At 52.9% G+C, this 6,973-nt stretch overlaps 1 pseudogene; it reads left to right on the top strand.

Annotated features, from left to right (window-relative positions):
* The first annotated feature begins 1,602 nt into the window (after positions 1-1,602).
* Positions 1,603-6,678, top strand: LOC100989417 (potassium/sodium hyperpolarization-activated cyclic nucleotide-gated channel 2-like; annotated as a pseudogene).
* The last annotated feature ends 295 nt before the right edge of the window (positions 6,679-6,973 follow it).

Here is a 6,973-nt window from a genome sequence, read left to right as displayed (position 1 = left end):
CTGGATGGTAATACCACTGTGACATTGTTGTGGGAAGCAAGCTCTGAGACAGAGACTGACATGCAGGAGAGGGATGAGGGAATGCTCTTGGAATCTCCACCTGGACGTGAGGAGTAGAAAGCAGGACTGGGACTGGGCCGAGGAAGAGGGCAAGACTCAGCCAGCCTTGCAGGGAGTTCTAAAGATTACGTGGCTCTTAAGAATTATCTGGAGTAGGGCGAGAGGCGAGGCCCTTAGTGCTCCAAGTGAATCAGTCTTGGGATGCTCTGGGAGGGGGCCATGACCTTGGGTGGTGGGGCCATGTCGGAAGGGCTGGCACCTGACTGCACTGTCAGATGGGGCAGGCAGTAAGTCCTTACTCCTGAAAGGACTGTCTGTCCAGGGCTTCTGCTGGCAGCACTGTCAGTCTCGGGGCAATAAGCCCTTTACTCCTGAAGGGATATCAGGGTGGCCATCACTGTGTCACCACAGGGTTCTAGCAGAAGCAAACACAAGGCAGCTGTGAAGGGCAGGCCCTCCACCTAGGATTCCAGTTGACCCATCTAGCAGGATAAAGATAGAAAATGATGGCAGTTCTCGTAACTACAGCATAATTAATATCAGATTTAAAAAACCAGGTGAAGCTAAAATACCAGATTTTAAATAATGGAACTTGAAAGGGAGCTGATTAGAATTCATGAATCCTAAGGTCTTTGAATTATCCTGGTTAACTGGTGGAATTAAAACTGTATAGTTAACTATATGTATTAAAATATGAAAGGGAATCTTCAAAAATAGGGAAAATAAAATGTATAGCTCTCCAGCAAAAACAGAAAAATGAGCATAATACATAGCATATAATAAAAAGAATGGAATACATCTAAATGTATTGGTAAAATAATATAAATGATCAAAAGATGTTTCTTATAAGGCACAAAATTAACATTATCTGCCACTTTATACGTAGAATCTGGAGGACCTTGAATAGCCTAACTATAATGCCCCTACCCACCCTGCTCCAGTGGCAGGTCCACTAGACAACCTTCCTTATCATGGGTGGCAGAGCCCGGAAGCAAGTGTCACTCCACCCTCTTGTTACTACAAAGCCTGACTCCCTCAGCTCCTGCTTGTTCACTCTGTTTCCAAGCGCAGCCCTCATGTGGCCCCACATCATGTGGTTCCATCCTCCCCTGGGCCGTGTGTGCCTGTGACTAATAAGCTGGTGTGAACTCATCTGTCTAGTGTTGGGTGTCATGTGTCCAGTCATTTCCATAACCCCAGTGTGGGAATCTCTCCTCCACAAATGGGATGGAGACGAGATGGATACATGCCAATAAAAAGACATAGATATTCGTATTGAAATATTTTATAACAGAAAAATGTTGAGAGTAAACATGTATATAGTATAGGGAAATAGACATATTAATATAAAAGGAAGGAAAATATATAGCAGACATTTTCTAATCAGAAGAAAGCCACCATGGTATTATTACCATCCAGAAAAATAAACCATACAGTAAAATGTATCATTAGGAATAAATACATTCAGTACATGAGGGTCAAGTATACAACTCAGAAATAAGACAACAGTTTTTGTCTAAACCTAAGAACATAATATCAACTATGCACAGTCAGAACTTCATGAAGAAATTGGTAAGTAAAGTGATCACATATTTGTCAAGTGTGTCAATATTTAACTGCAACAAATAATTAGAAAGTACATATTCTCATTCACTCATGGAACATTTATAAAAATGGGCTATGTGCCATAAATACAAGAAAATTTTCAATAAAGATATGCAGACGTTATCCAACTGTTCTTCAGTCGTAAGGCAATGCAATTAGAAATCAAAATAAAAAATAACAAAGATTATATGTTAATATTTTAAAATCCTCATAAGTCATTAGTCAAATAACAATTTTTATTTGTAATCATAAGAAAACATTTGTATTAGTAATATACTGTTGCATAACAGGTCGCCCCCCTACTTAGTGATTTCAAAAACAATAATCTTTGATGATCTCTCATTTGTGGGTGGGTCATGTACTTAGGAGCAGCTCAAATATATATTTCTGGTTTGGGAGCTCTCAGGAGGCTTCAGGCAGATGTCTGGGGTAACGGCCACGTAAAGACTTGAACTGGTCGGCGGCTCCGCTCCGCACTGCCGGGCGCCGCCTCGCCATGGACGCGCGCGGGGGCGGCGGGCGGCCCGGGGAGAGCCCCGCCGCCGCCGCGCCCCCCTCAACAGCAGCCGCCCCGGGCCGAGGCGTTGCCCCCGGAGGCGGCGGAGGAGGGCGGCCCGCGGGGCCGGCTCCGCAGCCGCGACAGCTAGTGCGGCCGCCCCGGCATCCCGGGCACGGCGAGCACGGCCAAGGGCAGCCGGAACGGCCGAGCGCGGGCGCGGCTAGCCGCAGTGCAGCCCCGCGGGGCCCGAGGGCCCGGCGCGGGGGCCCAAGGTGTAGTTCTTGTGCCCTGGGGCGGCCTCGGGGCCCGCGCCGGGGCCGGGGCCGGGGCCGGCGGAGGAGGCCGGCAGCGAGGTGGCGGCCCGGCGGCGGAGCCGCGCCGCAGCCGGGCCAGCTTCATGCAGCGCCACTTCGGCGCGCTCCTGCAGCTGGGCGTCAACAAGTTCTCCCTGCGGATGTTCGGCAGCCAGAAGGCCGTGGAGCGCGAGCAGGAGCGCGTCCAGTCAGCGGGGGCCTGGATCATCCACCCGTACAGCGACTTCAGGTTCTACTGGGTCTTCACCATGCTGCTGTTCATGGTGGGAAACCTCATCATCATCCCAGTGGGCATCACCTTCTTCAAGGACGAGACCACCACCCTGTGGATCGTGTTCAACGTGGTCTCGGACACCTTTTTCCTCATGGACCTGGTGTTGAACTTCCGCACCGGCATTGTGATCGAGGACAACACGGAGATCATCCTGGACCAAGAGAAGATCAAGAAGTACGTGCGCACGTGGTTCATGGTGGACTTCGTGTCCTCTATCCCCGTGGACTACATCTTCCTCATCGTGGAGAAGGGCATCGACTCCGAGGTCTACAAGACGGCGTGCACCCTGCGGATCGTGCGCTTCACCAAGATCCTCAGCCTCCTGCGGCTGCTGCGCCTCTCGCGCCTGATCCGCTACATCCACCAGTGGGAGGAGATCTTTCACATGACCTATGACCTGGCCAGCGCGGTGATGCGGTTCTGCAACCTCATCAGTATGATGCTGCTGCTCTGCCACTGGGATGGCTGCCTGCAGTTCCTGGTGGCCATGCTGCAGGACTTCCCGTGCATCTGCTGGGTGTCCATCAATGGCATGGTGAACCACTGGTGGAGCGAACTGTATTCCTTCGCACTCTTCAAGGCCATGAGCCACATGCTGTGCATTGGGTATGGCCGGCAGGCGCCCGAGAGCATGACGGACATCTGGCTGACCATGCTCAGCATGATTGTGAGTGCCACCTGCTACGCCATGTTCATCGGCCACGCCACTGCCCTCATCCAGTCGCTGGACTCCTCGCGGCGCCAGTACCAGAAGTACAAGCAGGTGGAGCAGTACATGTCCTTCCACAAGCTGCCGGCCGACTTCCGCCAGAAGATCCACGACTATTACGAGCACCGTTACCAGGGCAAGATGTTCGACGAGGACAGCATCCTGGGCGAGCTCAACGGGCCCCTGCAGGAGGCGATTGTCAACTTCAACTGCCGGAAGCTGGTGGCCTCCATGCCGCTGTTCGCCAATGCTGACCCCAACTTCGTCACGGCCATGCTGACCAAGCTCAAGTTCGAGGTCTTCCAGCCGGGTGACTACCTCATCCGCGAAGGCACCATCGGGAAGATGTACTTCATCCAGCACGGCGTGGTCAGCGTGCTCACTAAGGGCAACAAGGAGATGAAGCTGTTCGATGGCTCCTACTTCGGGGAGATCTGCCTGCTCACCCAGGGCCACCGCATGGCGAGCGTGCGGGCCAACACCTATTGCCGCCTCCTTTCGCTGAGCGTGGACAACTTCAACGAGGTGCTGGAGGAGTACCCCATGATGCGGCGCGCCTTCGAGACGGTGGCCATCGACCGCCTGGACCGCATCGGCAAGAAGAATTCCATCCTCCTGCACAAGGTGCAGCATGACCTTAACTCGGGCGTATTCAACAACCAGTAGAACGCCATCATCCAGGAGATCGTCAAGTACGACGGCGAGATGGTGCAGCAGGCCGAGCTGGGTCAGCGCCTGGGCCTCTTCCCGCCGCCGCCGCCGCCGCAGGTCACCTCGGCCATCGCCACGCTGCAGCAGGCCGTGGCCATGAGCTTCTGCCCGCAGGTGGCGCGGCCGCTCGTGGGGCCGCTGGCGCTCGGCTCGCCGCGCCTCGTGCGCCGCCCGCCCCCGGGGCCCGCACCTGCCGCCGCCTCACCCGGGCCCCCGCCCCCCGCCAGCCCCCTGGGCGCGCCCGCCAGCCCCCGGGCACCGCGGACCTCGCCCTACGGCAGCTTGCCCGCCGCCCCCCTTGCTGGGACCGCCCTGCCCTCGCGCCGCCTGAGCCGCGCGTTGCGCCCACTGTCCGCCTCGCAGCCCTCGCTGCCCCACGGAACGCCTGTCCCAGCGGCCTCCACACGCCCGGCCAGCAGCTCCACACCGCGCCTGGGACCCACGCCTGCTGCCCGGGCCGCCGCGCCCAGCCCGGATCGCAGGGACTCGGCCTCACCCGGCGCCACCAGCGGCCTGGACCCCCAGGACTCCGCGCGCTCGCGCCTCTCGTCCAACTTGTGACCCTCGCCAACCGCCCTGCGGGCCCAGGAGGGCCGGAGGCGGGGCCGTCATCCAGACCAAAGCCATGCCATTGCGCTGCCCCGGCCGCCAGCCCTCCCAGAAGCCACAGACAAGACATAGGTAGCCGTAGTTGGACTGACGGGCAGGGCCGGCGGGGCAGCCCCCTCCGCGTCCCCGGCCGTCCCCCCTCATCGCCCTGCGCCCACTCCCATCGCCCCTGCCCCCGGCGGCGGCCTCGCGTGCGAGGGGGCTCCCTTCACCTCAGTGCCTCAGTTCCCCCAGCTGTAAAACAGGGACGGGGCGGCCCAGTGGCTGAGAGGAGCCGGCTGTGGAGCCCCGCCCGCCCCCCGCCCTCTAGGTGGCCCGCCGTCCGATGAGGATCGTTTTTTAAGTGCAATACTTGGCCCACCGGCTTCCCGCTGCCCCCATCGCGCTCATGCAATAACTGACCCGGCCCCCGTCCACGCGCGTCCCGCGGTGACCTTGGGGAGCAGCACCCCAGCTCCCTCCAGCACTGGCACCGAGGGGCGGGCCTGGTTGCGCCCGGCGCGGGGGCGAGGCTGGGGTCCCGCCACCGTGATGAATGTACTGACGAGCTGAGGCAGCAGTGCCCCCACCGTGGCCCCTACGCCCAATTAACCCCCACACCGCCATTCCGCGCAATGAACGACAGCATCGGCCAAAAAAAAAAAAAAAAAAAAAAAAAAAGACTTGAACTAGAGAACTTACTTCCAAGGCAGCTAACTCACATTTCTGGGAAGTAGGTTCTGAGAAGTCCATTCCTTCCCACACAACCTCCTGCCCCAGGGCTGCTTGAGTGTCCTCTCAGGGTGGTGGCTGACTTCTTCCAGAAATGAAGAGATGTAAGAGCCAGGGAGAGCCAGGCAGAAGTTACAGGTCCACTAGACAACCTACAGTATGGCAAATTACAGTTGCCTGTTTCCTAGAAAAATTTATACCAGCTGAAGTAATTACAGGAGATAGAAAACTTTAATGGTCCTACATGAATTAAATGAATTACATCAACTCTTGAAAATTAACTTTGACAAAGTACCAAAGATGTGTTGCTAATAAATTCTATTCAAGGTACAGATACTTCTAGTCTTATATCATCTGTACTAGAGAATAGAAAAAGAAACAGAAATAAATATATAAAAATATGTGAGAATAAAGCATTATAGTCCAAGCTCATTTATGGAGAGAGATGCAAATATCCTGAATTTAAAAAAATAAAGTATATACTTTACTCACAGAAAGCAATATACCTAAAATTAAATCTAACATAAATATGCAAAACATTTATGCAGAAGTAAATGTAGCATTGTCTTTCAACACAGAAAATAAACTAAAAATGAATGAGTAGATAGGCAAAGTTTTTGTATCAGAGGCCTAAATATTATGAAGATATTTAATAATTAAATGCAATTCAAATATAAATACCAGCAGGGTATTTCATTGAAAAAAGTTAAACATAAAATTTATATGAAAGTGTATAGGGCCAAGAAAAAAAAATTTTTGGAAAAGAAGAACTGTGCAGTAAAGTGTTAACTCAGCAGGCCTGGGCTGCCCAAACCCTGCATATTCCGAAGGGCTTCAGGACAGTCCCTGACAGACTCCTGGAGATAACCTCTGAGCCTTTGTAATATTCTGTGTGATTTGAGTGACTTTGTAAACCTGAAGCTTTGGGTCACACCACATGCTATCAACATGCTTTATAGTGAACACCTGTTTATGTATGCCTGGGCCTTGGGTCACATTGTGTCACTTTGACCTCTGGGAGTGGCAGACAGCTGACTGGAGACTGAGTGGTTGAGGTCAGTCATGTGGAGCACAACTGGAAGCCCATGCCTCCTCCTTAGTGCTGGACTCTGCTGTGTGCACCTTTTTCCTTGCTGCTTCTAATCTATATCCTTTCACTGTAATTAACAATAGCTGTGGGTCTAACAGCTGTCTGTGTCCTGTGAGTCTTTCTAGCAAATCGTGCACTGGAACCAAAGTGGGTGGGCACTCACCAACTAAAACTATCAAACCTACTAGGAATCTATGAAAATTAAAGAACGTGGCAGTGCATAGACATAGCCAATAGGCAAAAGAGAATCAAACCTTAAGTGCAAAGAAATGCATTGCAGATCAGCAAGTAAGAGGTAAATTATGGGATAAAGTGATCCAAACACTGTTTATTCAGGAAAAATGTAGATTTTTATCAGACACCGTTTATAAAAATGTTTCAGATAGATTAA

This window comes from Pan paniscus, chromosome 16 (assembly GCF_029289425.2).
Source record: "Pan paniscus chromosome 16, NHGRI_mPanPan1-v2.0_pri, whole genome shotgun sequence".
In the NCBI taxonomy this organism is placed as follows: Eukaryota; Metazoa; Chordata; class Mammalia; order Primates; family Hominidae; genus Pan; species Pan paniscus.
This window is presented reverse-complemented; position numbering and strand designations above follow the sequence as displayed.